Source organism: Oncorhynchus mykiss, chromosome 4, assembly GCF_013265735.2.
Source record: "Oncorhynchus mykiss isolate Arlee chromosome 4, USDA_OmykA_1.1, whole genome shotgun sequence".
Lineage (NCBI taxonomy): Eukaryota > Metazoa > Chordata > Actinopteri > Salmoniformes > Salmonidae > Oncorhynchus > Oncorhynchus mykiss.
In genome coordinates this window covers 40,182,130-40,200,000 of record NC_048568.1, presented here as the reverse complement: position 1 = coordinate 40,200,000, position 17,871 = coordinate 40,182,130, and the positions used below count along the sequence as shown (strand labels likewise).

The window sequence follows — 17,871 nt, the reverse complement described above, 5'->3', positions numbered from 1 at the left end:
GAGCTGCAAAGCTCCACACAGAGATTGGAGTATCTGTCCGTAGGACCACCGTACAAGCCAAAGAGCTGGGCTTTACGGATGAGTGGCCAGACAAAAGCCATTGCTTAAACAAAAAAAATAAACAAACACTTTAGGTGTTCACCAAAAGGTATGTGGGAGACTCCCCAAACATTTGGAAGAAGATACTCTGGACAGATGAGACTAAAATTGAGCTTTTTGGCCATCAAGGATAACGCTATGTCTGGCGCAAACCCAACACCTCTCATCACCCCGAGAACATAATCCCAACATTGAGGCATGGTGGTGGCAGCATCATGCTGTGGGGATGTTTTTCATCGGCAGGGACTGGGAATCTGGTCAGAAATTAAGGAATGATGGATAGCGCTAAATGCTAGGAAATTCTTGAGGGAAACCTGTTTCAGTCTTCCAGAGATTTGAGACTGGGACGGAGGTTCACCTTCCAGCAGGACACTGACCCTAAGCATACTGCTAAAGCAACACGAGTGGATTAAGGGGAAACATTTACATGTCTTGGAATGGCCTTGTCAAAGCCCAGACCTAAATCCAATTGAGATTCTGTGGTATGACTTAAAGATTGCTGTACATCGGAACCCATCCAACTTGGATGGAGCTGGATCAGTTTTGCATTGAAGAATGGCCAAACATTCCAATGACTAGATGTGCCAAGCTTATAGAGACATACCCCAAGAGACATTCAGCTGTAATTGCTGCAAAAGGTGGCTCTACAGAGTATTGACTTTGGGGGGTGAATAGTTATGCATGCTCAAGTTTTCTGTTTTTTGTCTTATTTCTCAAAGTGGTAGGCATGTTGTGTAAGTCAAATGATACAAACCCTAAAAATCTATTTTAATTCCAAGTTGTAAGGCAACAAAATAGGAAAAATGCCAAGGGGGTGAATTATTTCGCAAGCCACTGTATATGTGTGTGTATGTGTGTGTACATGTGTGCATATATGTGTGTGTATAAGTGAATATGTGTGTGTGTATATACTGTATATATATATATATATATATATATACATATGTATATATATATATAACATGTGTGTGTGTATACATGTGTTTATATATGTGTGAGTGAGCGAGCGAGTGAGCGAGCGAGCGAGTGTGTATGTGTGTGAGAGAGTGTGTGTGCACCTCCCTCCCCACAGATGTCGATGCTCTCATCCTTGAGGCTTGTTTGGATGAATGAATGGATGATGAATGGATGGTGAATGGATGATGAATGGATGATGAATGGATAGTGAATGGATGGATTAATGGATGATGAATGGATGGTGAATGGATGAATGTATGGATGGATGCTATCACTTACTTGACATACCAGTACACCCCTGGACAGCACGCTAGTCAGGACCATACCCCCAATCTGTCTCCTTAATTAAAGGTGCCCACTAGAGGGCAACACTGCCCCTATTTATAGGTAATTCCTGCACTAGAGCAGAAATGCTTGTTTAAGGTCCACCTCCGAAGAATGACTGTCATGATATGGGGGAACTTGGGGAAGGTTAGTGTTAGGACATAGACAAACACACTATCCATGAAACACTTCCATACTCCTTCCACACTCCATCCACACTCCATCCCCCAGAGGACAGCAGGTGCTGAGCCTGGTGGATAAGCACATTATGGTGCTGCCAATTAGGGTGATCGTCAGTTGTTGTCGCGACTTGCGAGTCCTGAGGGTGCTGAGTGGTTTGGTGGCCACGAGACCTTTAGTTTGTTTTTGTATCTTTAGTTTAGGCGTGCCTGTTCGTTGTTGTTCTTTTTGTATCTATTTGTTTCCATCACCATCTGAATATATTAATCCTCTTGGTTTCCCAAAGGAGTCAAGACAGAGCTGTCCCTGGACCTAAGGTAAGGTTGCTGTCTCCCTGCACACTTTCATTCAGGTTACATACCAGTTAACTAGGCCTAAGACCGCTAGACTGCTAACCTTATCTAGCTAACATGCTAACCTTATCTAGCTTTCATGCTCACCTTATCTAGCTTTCATGCTCACCTTATCTAGCTTTCATGCTCACCTTATCTAGCTTTCATGCTCACCTTATCTAGCTTTCATGCTCACCTTATCTAGCTTTCATGCTCACCTTATCTAGCTTTCATGCTCACCTTATCTAGCTTTCATGCTAACCTTATCTAGCTTTCATGCTTACCTTATCTACCTTTCATGCTCACCTTATCTAGCTTTCATGCTCACCTTATCTAGCTTTCATGCTCACCTTATCTAGCTTTCATGCTTACCTTATCTACCTTTCATGCTCACCTTATCTAGCTTTCATGCTCACCTTATCTAGCTTTCATGCTCACCTTATCTAGCTTTCATGCTCACCTTATCTAGCTTTCCTGCTCACCTTATCTAGCTTTCATGCTAACCTTATCTAGCTTTCATGCTTACCTTATCTACCTTTCATGCTAACCTTATCTAGCTTTCATGCTAACCTTATCTAGCTTTCATGCTAACCTTATCTAGCTTTCATGCTCACCTTATCTAGCTTTCATGCTCACCTTATCTAGCTTTCATGTTTACCTTATCTACCTTTCATGCTAACCTTATCTAGCTTTCATGCTAACCTTATCTAGCTTTCATGTTAACCTTATCTAGCTTTCATGCTTACCTTATCTACCTTTCATGCTCACCTTATCTAGCTTTCATGCTCACCTTATCTACCTTTCATGCTCACCTTATCTAGCTTTCATGCTTACCTTATCTAGCTTTCATGCTAACCTTATCTACCTTTCATGCTAACCTTATCTAGCTTTCATGCTAACCTTATCTAGCTAGCTAATGTTATCTGTTGTTGCTGGGTTTTCCTTAACTACACCATATTCATAAGGTGGCTGGTTCTGGTTCTGGAGCTGGATTTCATAAGCATTTAGTGAAATCTTCGCCTCAGACAAAAAACAGTAAACTTTGACATTGCCATCTATTGTTATATCCAAAGTTTTGGCACCTTCCATAAAATACATGCATTTTTCTACATCATAATGGTCACAGGGCAACCTTTGGTTCAAAGATCGAAATAAATTAATTAGGCACTAATCTATGTATTTCACATGACTGGGAATACAGATATGCATCTCTTGGTCACAGATACTAAAAAAAAAAGTAGTGGCGTGGATCAGAAAACTAGTAACTACCTGGTGTGACCCCCTTTTACCTCATGCGGTTTGACACATCTCCTTCGCATAGAGTTGATCAGGCTGTTGATTGTAACCTGTGGAATGTTATCCCACTCCTCTCCTAATGGTGGTGCAAAGTTGCTGAATAGTGGCGGGTTATGGAACACGCTGTCGTACACGTAGATCCAGAGCATCCCAAACATGCTCAATGGGTGACATGTCTGGTAAGTATACAGGCCATGAAACTATGTTTGCAACGTTGACATCAGCAAACCGCTCACCCACACGACGCCATACACTCTGTCTGCCATCTGCCGGGTACAGTTGAGACTGGGATTCATCCATGAAGTGCACACTTCTCCAGCGTACCAGTGGCCATTGTCGGTTACGACGCTAAAAACTGCAGTCAGGCCAAGACCCTGGTGAGGAACAATGAGCACGCAGATGAGCTTCCCTGAGACGCTTCCTGACAGTTTGTGCAGAAATTCTTCGTTTGTGCAAACCCTGGGCTGGCGTAGTTACACGTGGCCTGTGGTTGTGAGGCTGTTTGGACGTACTGCTAAATTCTCTAAAATAATGTTGGAGGTGGCTTATGGTAGAGATATAAACATTACTCTCTCTGGCTACAACTCTGGTCAATTGGCAAAGGAGAAATGCTCACTAACAGGAATGTAAACACATACAGTACCAGTCAAAAGTTTGTACACACCTACTCATTGCTTTTGTGGAGCGATAGGTAACGATGCTTCGTGGGAGGCAGTTGTTGATGCGTCCTGAGGGTCCCTGGTTCGAGCCCAGGTTGGGGTTGAGGAGAGGGATGGAAGCCATAATGATACATTGGTAATCCTGTCGAACACAGATTTTTTTATAATGCATTGTGTCGTGGAGCTGCTCTCCACTTTCGGGAAGATCAAGTTTTGAAATCAGTGGAATTAGAGTATGAGAACTAAAAAGATGGAGAAAACACCTGTCTTCAGATTACATCTTCAAACTAAGGGGACCTCAGATTGCAGCCCAAATAAATGCTAAGTAACAGACACATCAATTGTTCAGTAGAGACCGCGTGAATCAGGCCTACATGGTTTTGAATTGCTGCAAATAAACCACTATTAATCTTGGTGACTGGGGGGCAGTATTGAGTAGCTTGGATGAATAAGGTGCCCAGAGTAAACTGCCTGCTACTCTGTCCCAGATGCTAATATATGCATATTATTAGTAGTATTGGATAGAACACACTCTGAAGTTTCTAAAACTGTTTGAATTATGTCTGTGAGTATAATAGAACTCATATGGCAGGCAAATACCTGAGACAAATCCAACCAGGAAGTGGGAAATCTGAGGTGTGCAAAGAGTGTGCAAAGCTGTCATCAAGGCAAATGGTGGATACTTTGAATAATTTCAAATAATAAATATATTTTGATATGTTTAACACGATTTTGGTTACTACATGATTCCATATGTGTTATTTCATAGTTTTGATGTCCTCACTATTATTCTACAATGTAGAAAACTCAAAATATAAAGAAAAACCTTTGAATGAGTAGGTGTGTGTCCAAACTTTTGAATGGTACTGTATGTTTGTTCAGTATAGATAAACCGGTTCCTTGAATTTTATATCACGTGAGCCTGTTCATTACAGGATAGACACTTGTGGTTTCTAGCTGCACCAATCAAAGCAGTGAAGCAAGACTTGGTAGAGGTTAAAACCGTTCATCTTTGGGTGACGGTGGGAGCAGGGTAGCAAAATGTAATCAATATCACGCAAATATAACATTTATGTTACACGTTTTTTTTTATTTTTATACAGAGTAAATCAAAAATAAGTGAACATTTACAAAAGACCCAATGAATTGTTAATTTTCTGGTAAAAAATGTGAGGTGCAAAAACATGGTATTTTAACTTGTATTTGAACTTGCTCCATGGCTCAACTACAGCCGAAAGCTGTTAGGTTCAGCTCAGTCATGGCTTGTGAAGAGGGAATAACTTTGCAGGTGTTTCTGATGAATAAACAATGCCATGCTGGTGGGTGGTAACCTTCAAATAAACCCCAACCCTGAAAAGAAACATAGACTGAAAAGTATTAGAACATCATATCGTATGTATCCCATAACTACCATGTATCCCATAACTACCATGTATCCCATAACTACCATGTTACAAATGTATCCCATAACTACCATGTATCCCATAACTACCATGTATCCCATAACTACCATGTATCCAATAACTACCATGTATCCCATAACTACCATGTTACAAATGTATCCCATAACTACCACGTTATACATGTATCCCATAAACTACCATGTATCCCATAACTACCATGTATCCCATAACTACCATGTTACAAATGTATCCCATAACTACCATGTATCCCATAACTACCATGTATCCCATAACTACCATGTATCCCATTACTACCATGTTACAAATGTATCCCATAAACTACCATGTCTCCCATAACTACCATGTATCCCATAACTACCATGTATCCAATAACTACCATGTATCCCATAACTACCATGTATCCCATAACTACCATGTTACAAATGTATCCCATAACTGCCATGTATCCCATAACTACCATGTATCCCATAACTACCATGTATCCAATAACTACCATGTATCCCATAACTACCATGTTACAAATGTATCCCATAACTACCACGTTATACATGTATCCCATAAACTACCATGTATCCCATAACTACCATGTTATACATGTATCCCATAACTACCATGTTATACATGTATCCCATAAACTACCACGTTATACATGTATCCCATAACTACCATGTATCCCATAACTACCATGTATCCCATAACTACCATGTATCCAATAACTACCATGTATCCCATAACTACCATGTTACAAATGTATCCCATAACTACCACGTTATACATGTATCCCATAAACTACCATGTATCCCATAACTACCATGTATCCCATAACTACCATGTTACAAATGTATCCCATAACTACCATGTATCCCATAACTACCATGTATCCCATAACTACCATGTATCCCATAACTACCATGTATCCCATTACTACCATGTTACAAATGTATCCCATAAACTACCATGTATCCCATAACTACCATGTATCCCATAACTACCATGTATCCAATAACTACCATGTATCCCATAACTACCATGTATCCCATAACTACCATGTTACAAATGTATCCCATAACTACCATGTATCCCATAACTACCATGTATCCCATAACTACCATGTTACAAATGTATCCCATAACTACCACGTTATACATGTATCCCATAAACTACCATGTATCCCATAACTACCATGTTATACATGTATCCCATAACTACCATGTTATACATGTATCCCATAAACTACCACGTTATACATGTATCCCATAAACTACCATGTATCCCATAACTACCATGTATCCCATAACTACCATGTATCCCATAACTACCATGTATCCCATAACTACCATGTTATACATGTATCCCATAACTACCATGTTATACATGTATCCCATAAACTACCACGTTATACATGTATCCCATAAACTACCATGTATCCCATAACTACCATGTATCCCATAACTACCATGTTATACATGTATCCCATAAACTACCACATTATACATGTATCCCATAAACTACCATGTATCCCATAACTACCATGTTATACATGTATCCCATAAACTAGCATGTATCTGCCATAGACATTCAGTACTAGATGAATAAGTAAAGGAATCTGGGGCAGGTCTGGCCTGCTTGGCTGGTTGTCACCGTGGGATGACCACCTAAAGAGAAGATTGATTATGTATCCAGTGACCTTCTAAACCCTGACGTTTTATCCATGCCTCATTCACCACAGCCTGGGAACACTATCAGGGGACCACACAGCTCACTATCCCTCATTGTTACGTCAGTCTTTAGGTTTTCAGTCCGAAGTGGTTCTCTATTAATCACCCCCCGTCTCTCTCTCCTACCTCTCTCTCTCTCCTACCTATCTCTCTCTCTCCTACCTCTCTCTCTCTCTCTCCTACCTCTCTCTCTCTCTCTCTCTCTCCTACCACTCTCTCTCTCCTACCTCCCTCTCTCTCTCCTACCTCTCTCTCTCCTACCTCTCTCTCTCTCTCCTACCTCTCTCTCTCCTACCTCTCTCTTTCTCCCACCTCTCTCTTTCTCCTACCTCTCTCTCCTACCTATCTTTCTCCTACCTCTATCTCTCCTACCTCTCTCTCCCTCTCTCCTACCTCTCTCTCCCTCTCTCCTACCTCTCTCTCCCTCTCTCTCTCTCCTACCTCTCTCTCTCCTACCTCTCTCTCTCTCTCCCCTACCTCTCTCTCTCCCCTACCTCTCTCTCTCTCTCTCCTACCTACCTCTCTCTCTCTCCTTCCTCTCTCTCTCTCCCACCTCTCACTCTCCCACCTCTGTCTCTCTCTTCCCTCCCTCCCTCTCGCTCTCTATTACCTCCCTCTCTCTCCTACCTCCCTCTACTACTTCTCTCTCTCCCACCTACCTCTCTCTCTCTCCTACCTCCCACCTCTCACTTTCTCTCCTACCTCTCTCTCCACACCTCCCTCTCTCCAATATCTCTCTCTCCCACATCTCACTCTCGCTCCTACCTCCCTCTCTCTCCTACCTCCCTCTCTCACCTCCCTCTCTCCCTCCCACCTCTCACTCTCTCTCCTACCTCCCTTCATCTCTCTCATACCTCCCTCTCTCCTACCTCCCTCTCCTACCTCTCTCTTTCTCCCACCTCTCACTCTCTCTCCTACCTCTCTCTCTCCCACCTCTCACTCTCTCTCCTACCTCTGTCTCTCTCCTACCTCCCTCTCTCACCTCACTCTCTCTCCTACCTCCCTTCATCTCTCTCCTACCTCCCTCTCCTACTTCTCTCTCTCTCCCACCTCTCACTCTCTCTCCTACCTCTCTCTCTCCTACCTTTCTCTCTCTCCTACCTCTCTCTTTCTCCCCTGCCTCTCTCTCTCTCCTACCTACCCCTCTCTCCCTCCTACCTCTCTCTCTCTCTCTCCTACCTCTCTCTCTCTCTCTCCTCCCTCCCTCCCTCCCTCCCTCTCGCTCTCTCTTACCTCTCTCTCTCTCTCCTAACTCTCTCTCTCCTACCTCTCTCTCTCTCCTACCTCCCTCTCTCTCCTACCCCCCTCTACTACTTCTCTCTCTCCCACCTACCTCTCTCTCTCTCCTACCTCCCTCGCTCTCCTACCTCTCACTCTCTCTCCTACCTCTCTCTCCCCCACTTCCCTCTCTCTAACATCTCTCTCTCCCAACTCTCACTCTCTCTCATACCTCCCTCTCTCTCCTACCTCTCTCTCACCTCTCTCTCTCTCACCTCTCTCTCTCTCACCTCTCTCTCTCTCCCACCTCCCACTCTCTCTCATACCTCCCTTCATCTCTCTCATACCTCCCTCTCTCTCCTACCACCCTCTCCTACCTCTCTCCCACCTCTCACTCTCTCTCCTACATCTCTCTCTCTCCCACATCTCTCTCTCTCCTACCTCCCTCTCTCTCCCACCCCCCTCTCTCTCCTACATCCCTCTCTCTCTTCTACCTCTCACTCTCTCTCCTACCTCTCACTCTCTCACCTACCTCTCACTCTCTCACCTACCTCTCACTCTCTCCCACCTTTCTCCCTCTCCCACCTCTCTCTCTCCCACCTCTCTCTCCTACCTCCCTCTCTCTCCTACCTCCCTCTCTCTCTCTCCTACCTCCCTCTCTCTCCTACCTCTCTCTCTCTCTCCTACCTCTCTCTCTCTCCCACCTCTCTCCCTCTCTCTCTCTACTCCTTCCCCTCCCTCCTCTCTCCCTCTCTTTTTCGCTTCTTTCTCATTCTCATTCTCATTTTCTCTCTCCTTCCACCCACTCACTCTTCATTGCCTCCACTGGCTTCCACATAGTCTCCCCCCCCCCCCCCCCATGAATAAACCAGCAAGCCTGTGGTCCCAGGAAGCACTGGGGCATGGATGAACACAGCACTCACCTCAGGGGTCCATGCTGGATTAGCTTTGTGTTGCCATGCTGGCCGTCATAATGACACCGTTGTTTCAACTCATTCCTTCCTGTTTGGCGCTACGCTACATGCTGCTCCACACTCACGTCATGGAGGGTAAGAATTAGCCACAGACAATGCACCTCGATACTGGATACAATTGGTTGGATAAGCTTTATCTCGCCCTGCTGGTGTTGTTACTCCCCATTCCTTCCTGTTTCTGCTGGTGTTGTTACTCCCCATTCCTTCCTGTTTCTGCTGTTGTTGTTACTCCCCATTCCTTCCTGATTCTGCTGGTGTTGTTACTCCCCATTCCTTCCTGTTTCTGCTGGTGTTGTTACTCCCCATTCCTTCCTGTTTCTGCTGGTGTTGTTACTCCCCATTCCTTCCTGTTTCTGCTGGTGTTGTTACTCCCCATTCCTTCCTGTTTCTGCTGGTGTTGTTACTCCCCATTCCTTCCTGTTTCTGCTGGTGTTGTTACTCCCCATTCCTTCCTGTTTCTGCTGGTGTTGTTACTCCCCATTCCTTCCTGTTTCTGCTGGTGTTGTTACTCCCCATTCCTTCCTGTTTCTGCTGGTGTTGTTACTCCCCATTCCTTCCTGTCTGACTGACACTACCTTCAAAAAAAAAGGCGCTATCTAGAACCTAAAGGAGTTCTTCGGGCTGTCCTCATAGGTGAACCCTTTAAAGAACCCTTTTTTGTTCAAGTTAGAACCCTTTTGGTTCCATGTAGAACCCTTTCCACAGAGCGATCTATATGGAAACAAAAAGGGTTCTACCTGGAACCAAAAAAGGGTTCTCCAATGGGAGGAGTGCCAGTTCGACCCAACCAAGAGACAGAAGAAGCTGGTCTGAATAAGTTAAAGCTCTTCCGCCTCATCATCGTGGTTCCCCTTTCAGACAGTGATGACGCTGAATGCTATTCTGCACATATTGAACATCAATGAATGATCATGACTAACTCACTCTTCCATTCCAATCTGTTCCTAAATAGAAAAGCCAACTGGCTGGCACATCACCAAGCTTGTGGTCTTGTCTGGAAGCCGCTGGTAGACTAATCTACGTCCCAATTGGCACCCTATTTCCTATGTAGTGCGCCGCACCCTTCACCCAACTCAGCTCCATCCATTCATCCATCAGCCAGCCTCCCTTCACACAACTCCACTCCATTCATGTGTGCCTAACCCATAAACCTCAGTTTCCACGTCCTGCCTGTCTGGCTCCATGATAAAGCGTATGGGTTTTAGGCTGTTGTGCTGTCCCAAACTGATTCTACACACATCGCTGGGAGGTAATAGCATGGAGATAAAGATGATGTAGATGGCTAGATCTGTAACACACGCACACACACACACACACACACACACACACACACACACGCAAGCTGATGTAGATGACTAGATCTGTAACAGACACACACACACACACGCACACACACGCAAGCTGATGTAGATGGCTAGATCTGTAACAGACACACACACACACACGCACACACACACGCAAGCTGATGTAGATGTCTAGATTTGTAACAGACAGCACTGAGTATGAATGGGTTTTACAGTAATAAACGTATCACTGAGTATGAATGGGTTTTACAGTAATAGACATATCACTGAGTATGAAAGGGTTTTACAGTAATAGATAGCACTGAGTATGAATGGGTTTCACAGTAATAGACATCACTGTGTATGAATGGGTTTTACAGTAATAGACAGCACTGAGTATGAATGGGTTTTACAGTAATAGACAGCACTGAGTATGAATGGGTTTTACAGTAATAGACATATCACCGAGTATGAATGGATTTTACAGTAATAGACATATCACTGAGTATGAATGGGTTTTACAGTAATAGACATATCACTGAGTATGAATGGGTTTTACAGTAATAGACAGCACTGTGTATGAATGGGTTTTACAGTAATAGACAGCACTGTGTATGAATGGGTTTTACAGTAATAGACAGCACTGTGTATGAATGTGTTTTACAGTAATAGACAGCATTGTGTATGAGTGGGTTTTACAGTAATAGACAGCACTGTGTACGAATGGGTTTTACAGTAATAGACAGCACTGTGTATGAATGGGTTTTACAGTAATAGACAGCACTGTGTATGAATGGATTTTACAGTAATATACAGCACTGAGTATGAATGGGTTTTACAGTAATAGACAGCACTGAGTATGAATGGGTTTTACAGTAATAGACAGCATTGTGTATGAGTGGGTTTTACAGTAATCAAGTATAATCACATAGCTGCAGTGACAGCTGACTTGTTGGATTTTCATTTCTGCTCTTACAGCATTCATATACATTCATATACATTCATTTTCATTCGGCTTTTATTTTTGGCTGACTTTTTATTTATTGAGATTTTGTCAATAAAGCTCATGAATGTACCTGTTTTATGTCAAATTGTTTTGTGTTTCCCTTGTATCCCTGGGTTGTCCTGAAAATAAAACGATAAACCACTTCATCTTGGGCCTAAATATAAGAGCTGGACATTCAGATAAATGAAAATGCAGATTTTTTTTTGCTGGGGTCTCGGGACTGATAAGGTTGAAGACTGCTGTAGTCCTACAGTATGATCCAATCTCTTAACACACTCAGATGTGGATAATGGAATTGGTAACATGTAGATGGATCCTTTTAGGAACTACTATAGTCATCAAAGGAAACACTGCCAACACGGAGTCATAATCCACTAGAATTGAATCCTTTTCTAATGATGTTATCAGGAGCCATCATCACTGATAGCCTTGCTCTCTCATCTTCCTGTACAGCACACACACACACACACACGCACACACACACACACACACACACACACACACACACACACACACACACACACACACACACACACACACACACACACACACACACACACACACACACACACACACACACACACACACACACACACACACACACACACACAGGCATGTGTCTCATACACACACACGGCAATGCGTCACACACACACGTGTGAATGATTTAAACGGGAGGAGTGTGTGTGTGTGTGTGTGTGTGTTTGTCCATCCCTCTGCATGTGTGTAGCCACAAGGTTGTTCCAGGGCTGTTGCAGAGTGCCCAGTATGTGTGGACATGCTTTCATTGGCCATTGATTACAGTTCCCCTGGTGATAACAGGGAGAAGAGACTCCATTATCCAGATCAACACTACACTGTCTGAAAGACAGGGAGAAGAGACTCCATTATCCAGATCAACACTACACCCTCTGAAAGACAGGGAGAAGAGACTCCATTATCCAGATCAACACTACACCCTCTGAAAGAGGGAGAAGAGTCTCCATTATCCAGATCAACACTACACCCTCTGAAAGACAGGGAGAAGAGACTCCATTATCCAGATCAACACTACACCCTCTGAAAGACAGGGAGAAGAGACTCCATTATCCAGATCAACACTACACCCTCTGAAAGACAGGGAGAAGAGACTCCATTATCCAGATCAACACTACACCCTCTGAAAGACAGGGAGAAGAGACTCCATTATCCAGATCAACACTACACCCTCTGAAAGACAGGGAGGAGGAACTCCATTATCCAGATCAACACTACACCCTCTGAAAGACAGGGAGGAGGAACTCCATTATCCAGATCAACACTACACCCTCTGAAAGACAGGGAGAAGAGACTCCATTATCCAGATCAACACTACACCCTCTGAAAGACAGGGAGAAGAGACTCCATTATCCAGATCAACACTACACCCTCTGAAAGACAGGGAGAAGAGACTCCATTATCCAGATCAACACTACACCCTCTGAAAGACAGGGAGGAGGAACTCCATTATCCAGATCAACACTACACCCTCTGAAAGACAGGGAGAAGAGACTCCATTATCCAGATCAACACTACACCCTCTGAAAGACAGGGAGGAGGAACTCCATTATCCAGATCAACACTACACCCTCTGAAAGACAGGGAGGAGGAACTCCATTATCCAGATCAACACTACACCCTCTGAAAGACAGGGAGGAGGAACTCCATTATCCAGATCAACACTACACCCTCTGAAAGACAGGGAGAAGAGACTCCATTATCCAGATCAACACTACACCCTCTGAAAGACAGGGAGGAGGAACTCCATTATCCAGATCAACACTACACCCTCTGAAAGACAGGGAGAAGAGACTCCATTATCCAGATCAACACTACACCCTCTGAAAGACAGGGAGGAGGAACTCCATTATCCAGATCAACACTACACCCTCTGAAAGACAGGGAGAAGAGACTCCATTATCCAGATCAACACTACACCCTCTGAAAGACAGGGAGGAGGAACTCCATTATCCAGATCAACACTACACCCTCTGAAAGACAGGGAGGAGGAACTCCATTATCCAGATCAACACTACACCCTCTGAAATGTCTGACTCTAGGCATACAGCCAAAACTACACTTTATTCCCTAAAGATGTAGGATCTGAATTTGAGACAGTTTGCTAAAGGAGGGCAAATAAAGTTCATTTTGAATTATTTTTAAACCCTGTCCCTTTTTCCACATGTTGTTACGTTACAGCCTTAGATTAAATATTGTTTTTCCATCAACAATCTAAACACAATATCAAATCATTACAAAACAAAAACAGGTATTTAGAATTTTTTGCAAATGTTTTACAAATAAAAAACAGAAAAACCTTATTAACATAAGTATGCAGTACCTTCGCTATGAGACTCAACATTTAGTTCAGATGCATCCTGTTTCCACGGATCATCCTTGAGATGTTTCTACAACTTGTGGTCATTTCAATTGATCGGGCATGATTTGGAAAGGCACACACCTGTCTATATAAGGTCCCACAGTTGACAGTGCATCTCAGAACAAATATAAAGCCATGAGGTTAAATTAATTGCCCGTAGAGCGTCGAGACAGGATTGTGTTGAGGCACAGACCTAGGAAAGAATACCCCAAAAATAGTGCAGCATTGAAGGACCCCAAGAACACGGTGGCCTCCATCAATATTAAATGGAAGAAGTTTGGAACCACCTAGACTGTTCCTAAAGCTGGCCACCCAGCCAAACTGAGCAATCAGGGGAGAAGGGCCTTGGTCCTTTAATCACTGTTAGACTAAGGCTGTAACATAAGACAGAAATGTGGAAAAAGTAAATGGGTCTGAATACTTTCCAAATGCACAGTAATCCTTCGGCAACAGGAGATAGGAATTATTATGCGGAAAAAAAAATTCCAAGGATTTTTCATTAGGGTAAATGAAGTCTGACATTTTAAAGTGGAAATTACAAACTTTAGAAACCTTTTTTTACCTTGGATACACTACAAGTTTGTATTTCCTGCTGTGCAGCAAAAATTTGCCGCAAAAAAAAGAGTGATCAAATTAAGATCCTACATCTTAATGGGTTAAATGAGTTGGATGCGTATGTTCTGAGACATTTCCTCCTCTATACTGTTAGAAAAACTATTTTATAACTAAATCCTTCTGGGTGGGAATTATTCGGATATTCAGCTCTGTTTTGGACTGAGAAAACCTCCCTCCTATCTCTGGGATGGATGTTTCTGTTGTTGACTGCTGCTGTTCCTTTTAACACGCACGCACGCACGCACGCACGCACGCACGCACGCACGCACGCACGCACACACACACACACACACACACACACACACACACACACACACACACACACTGTATAGTAGTGCTGTTATCCTTCCATTCTCTGTTATTAGCCCAGAGAGGAGGAATGCATTTCAGTGGTGTGTGTGTGTGACAGCATTCTACACCATTAAAAAACTAATTCAAATTGAAATATCTATTACAATTAGGCTAAAACTAATTGAATATGTCATTGCACTTTATGGCAGTGAGATGTGGGGTCCACTTGCAAAACAAGATTTCATCAAATGGGACAAACACCCCATTGAAACGCTGCATGCAGAGTTCTGGAAGATTCTCCTACATGTCCAGAAGAAAACTACAAACAATGCATGCAGGGCAGAATTAAGCCAACATCCACTAATAACAAAAACTCAATGAGCAATTCAGTTTTGGAAACATCTAAAATACAGTGACCCCCTCTAATATAATTACCAAGAAATTCAATACCAAGAACTGAGCAAAGAAGAGTCACTTCATCCAGCTGGTCCTGGGGCTGAATTCACAAACCTGTTCTACTAACACACTGAAGCCTCAGTCCCCTCATCCAGCTGGTCCTGGCTCTGAGTTCACTAACCTGTTCAACTAATACACTGATGCCTCAGGAACCTCATCCAGCTCGTCCCAGGGCTGAGTTCACAAACCTGTTCTACTAACACACTGAAGCCTCAGTCCCCTCATCCAGCTGGTCCTGGGGCTGAGTTCACAAACATGTTCTACTAACACACTGAAGCCTCAGGACCCTCATCCAGCTGATCCTGGGGCTGAGTTCACAAACATGTTCTACTAACACACTGAAGCCTCAGGACCCTCATCCAGCTGATCCTGGGGCTGAGTTCACAAACCTGTTCTACTAACACACTGAAGCCTCAGTCCCCTCATCCAGCTGGTCCTGGGGCTGAGTTCACAAACCTGTTCTAGTAACACACTGAAGCCTCAGGACCCTCATCCAGCTGGTCCTGGGGCTGAGTTCACAAACCTGTTCTAGTAACACACTGCCTCAGGACCAGAACATCCAATCAATCAGAATAAACCAAATTACAACACAGTCAAAACAAAACTACATTCCTTGTATTGAAACACAAACACAAAGCTAAAAGCAGTGCTATCTGGCCCTAAATCAACAGTACACGGTGGCAAACTATTTGACCACGGTTACTGATCAAAACCTTAGAAAAACCTTGACAAAGTACAGGCTCAGTGAGCACAGCCTTGCCATTGAGAAGGGTAGACACAGGAAAACCTGGCTCCCTGTAGAGGAAAGGCTGTGCAACCACTGCACCACAGCAGAACCTGTGACAGAGCTGCATTTCCTGACACAGTGTAAAACAATTAGAGAGTGGCATATGTGCACACCCGTTTCTATTTCAGGTATCCATGTGTCGGCTTATGAAGATGAATGTTGTGTAGACATGAGTTTGTCACTCACCTCTCAAACCACCTGAGACGGACTAAACACATTCCAAAAGTAACTCTGTGTTTCACAATCCTATAAACCAAAGTGATTAAACGGTCCTTATCTAATGCAGTAATACAATACATTACAATTCACTGATGGGGTAGACAATTGCACAACAATTGGCAGCATGTAGACTTGAAAAAGCACGGAGACAAAGCGCGCGCGGGAGCATCCTGTAAACCAATATCTTTATCGGAGCCGTTCCGCCACCAACACACAGGCACATCATAACCTATGTGCAATGCGTGTGCTGTCAATTGGTTTACCTAAAAAAGCAACAGTAAAATCCGAAAATTTAACATAAACTATAGTCTTAAATGTCGATTTGAGTTGATAATGTACATTTAGGCTGTTGATAAATGTTCTCATAAATCAAAAAGCACTCAGTTCACTCCGCGCTAAGACATGTTGCACTTACTGCAGGCTGTGACTTGTGAACACAAAAATCCCATGCAATGTTGTTGTATGCGTAAAGAACTGACTTGTTCACATGGTAAAATAATATCTAAAATACAATACCTTACATGCGAATTCCTGACAATCCAAACGTAATTTGACATGTACAGCCACTTGCTTGTGTTTCTGTAGGCATTATTGTGGGTTGATGTGAGCTCAGCGATAGTCCTAGTTCTTCTCTTTGAAAAGGATTCATGTGATGTGATCGCGTCCGTTAAGGAGTCCGTTATTTCACTGCGATCTCTCCAATGAGAGACACGACGTGGTGGTTGATATGAAATAAGAAGAAGTGTGCACCAAACCACTTGGATTTTAGTTTTTTTAGTTCGACACGAGTCTCTACTTCTCTGTTCTGATCGGCAGGGTTGCCTTTACAAACTAAAGTATTTTTTTTTTATGTTCAGAAAGACAATTTCAGAGGATGTTTATTTATTTTATTTATATTCATCCCAAAATACTGTATGTATTGTTGTCTTTCTTTTTCCAAATTAGACAGTCCAGTTTGCGAACTCTTCAGTGAAATCCCATCAGACAGGTGTCTCTTCAGATTAATGTGTTTATTGTTTTGCTGTGAAGTGCAGTACAAGTTCCACCAAGCCTTATTGCAACAGCATTCTCCCACTGTCTGCACTGTATGTGGGTGTTCGCCCGGCATCCACACATGTTCAGCCAGTACACCCCGGAGAGGTTATTGCGAGTCTGGTATAGCAGGTTACAACTGCAACCTGCCAACACCTTCGTTAAATGAAGAAGATTCTTCTCCCGTAGCGGTTATCGTTAGAACGAGGGAAGGAACCCACAGCACAGGTTTTATTTCTGGAGTCAAACGATGTGACTCGTGTTGCAACCTACAACCTTGTACAGTGAGCGGCAAAAAAACATGTTTGAAAGGTAGCGAGGTTTCCATTCAATTGGAGACAGGTTTTCATGCGAATTATTCTACATCCGCATAAAGAAAGAATGCGCATTTTCCCACCAGCGGTGTTTATACCAAACGGATTTGCGTGATGACGTAGGGCACACAAAATGTACTTTTTCGCTTAAATGTGCATGTACTTAATACACATCTAAAGTTCAACGTCATTTATTGAATTTAACTGATAGTTTTGTCACAAAAACTGTTGAGTTATAAAGCATGTGTGCCTATTCTGGTCTTGGCATGTGCGCTCTAGCCAACAGCTA

At 43.2% G+C, this 17,871-nt stretch overlaps 1 protein-coding gene across 1 annotated transcript in view; it reads right to left on the bottom strand.

Annotated features, from left to right (window-relative positions):
• The window catches only part of syndig1l (synapse differentiation inducing 1-like), an 83,313-nt gene extending 65,689 nt beyond the window's left edge, over positions 1-17,624 (bottom strand). The window contains exon 1 of the mRNA XM_021601071.2: positions 16,753-17,624. The gene's annotated coding sequence lies outside the window, so the exon portion shown is untranslated. The remainder of the gene's footprint in view (positions 1-16,752) is intronic.
• Positions 17,625-17,871: the final 247 nt, after the last annotated feature.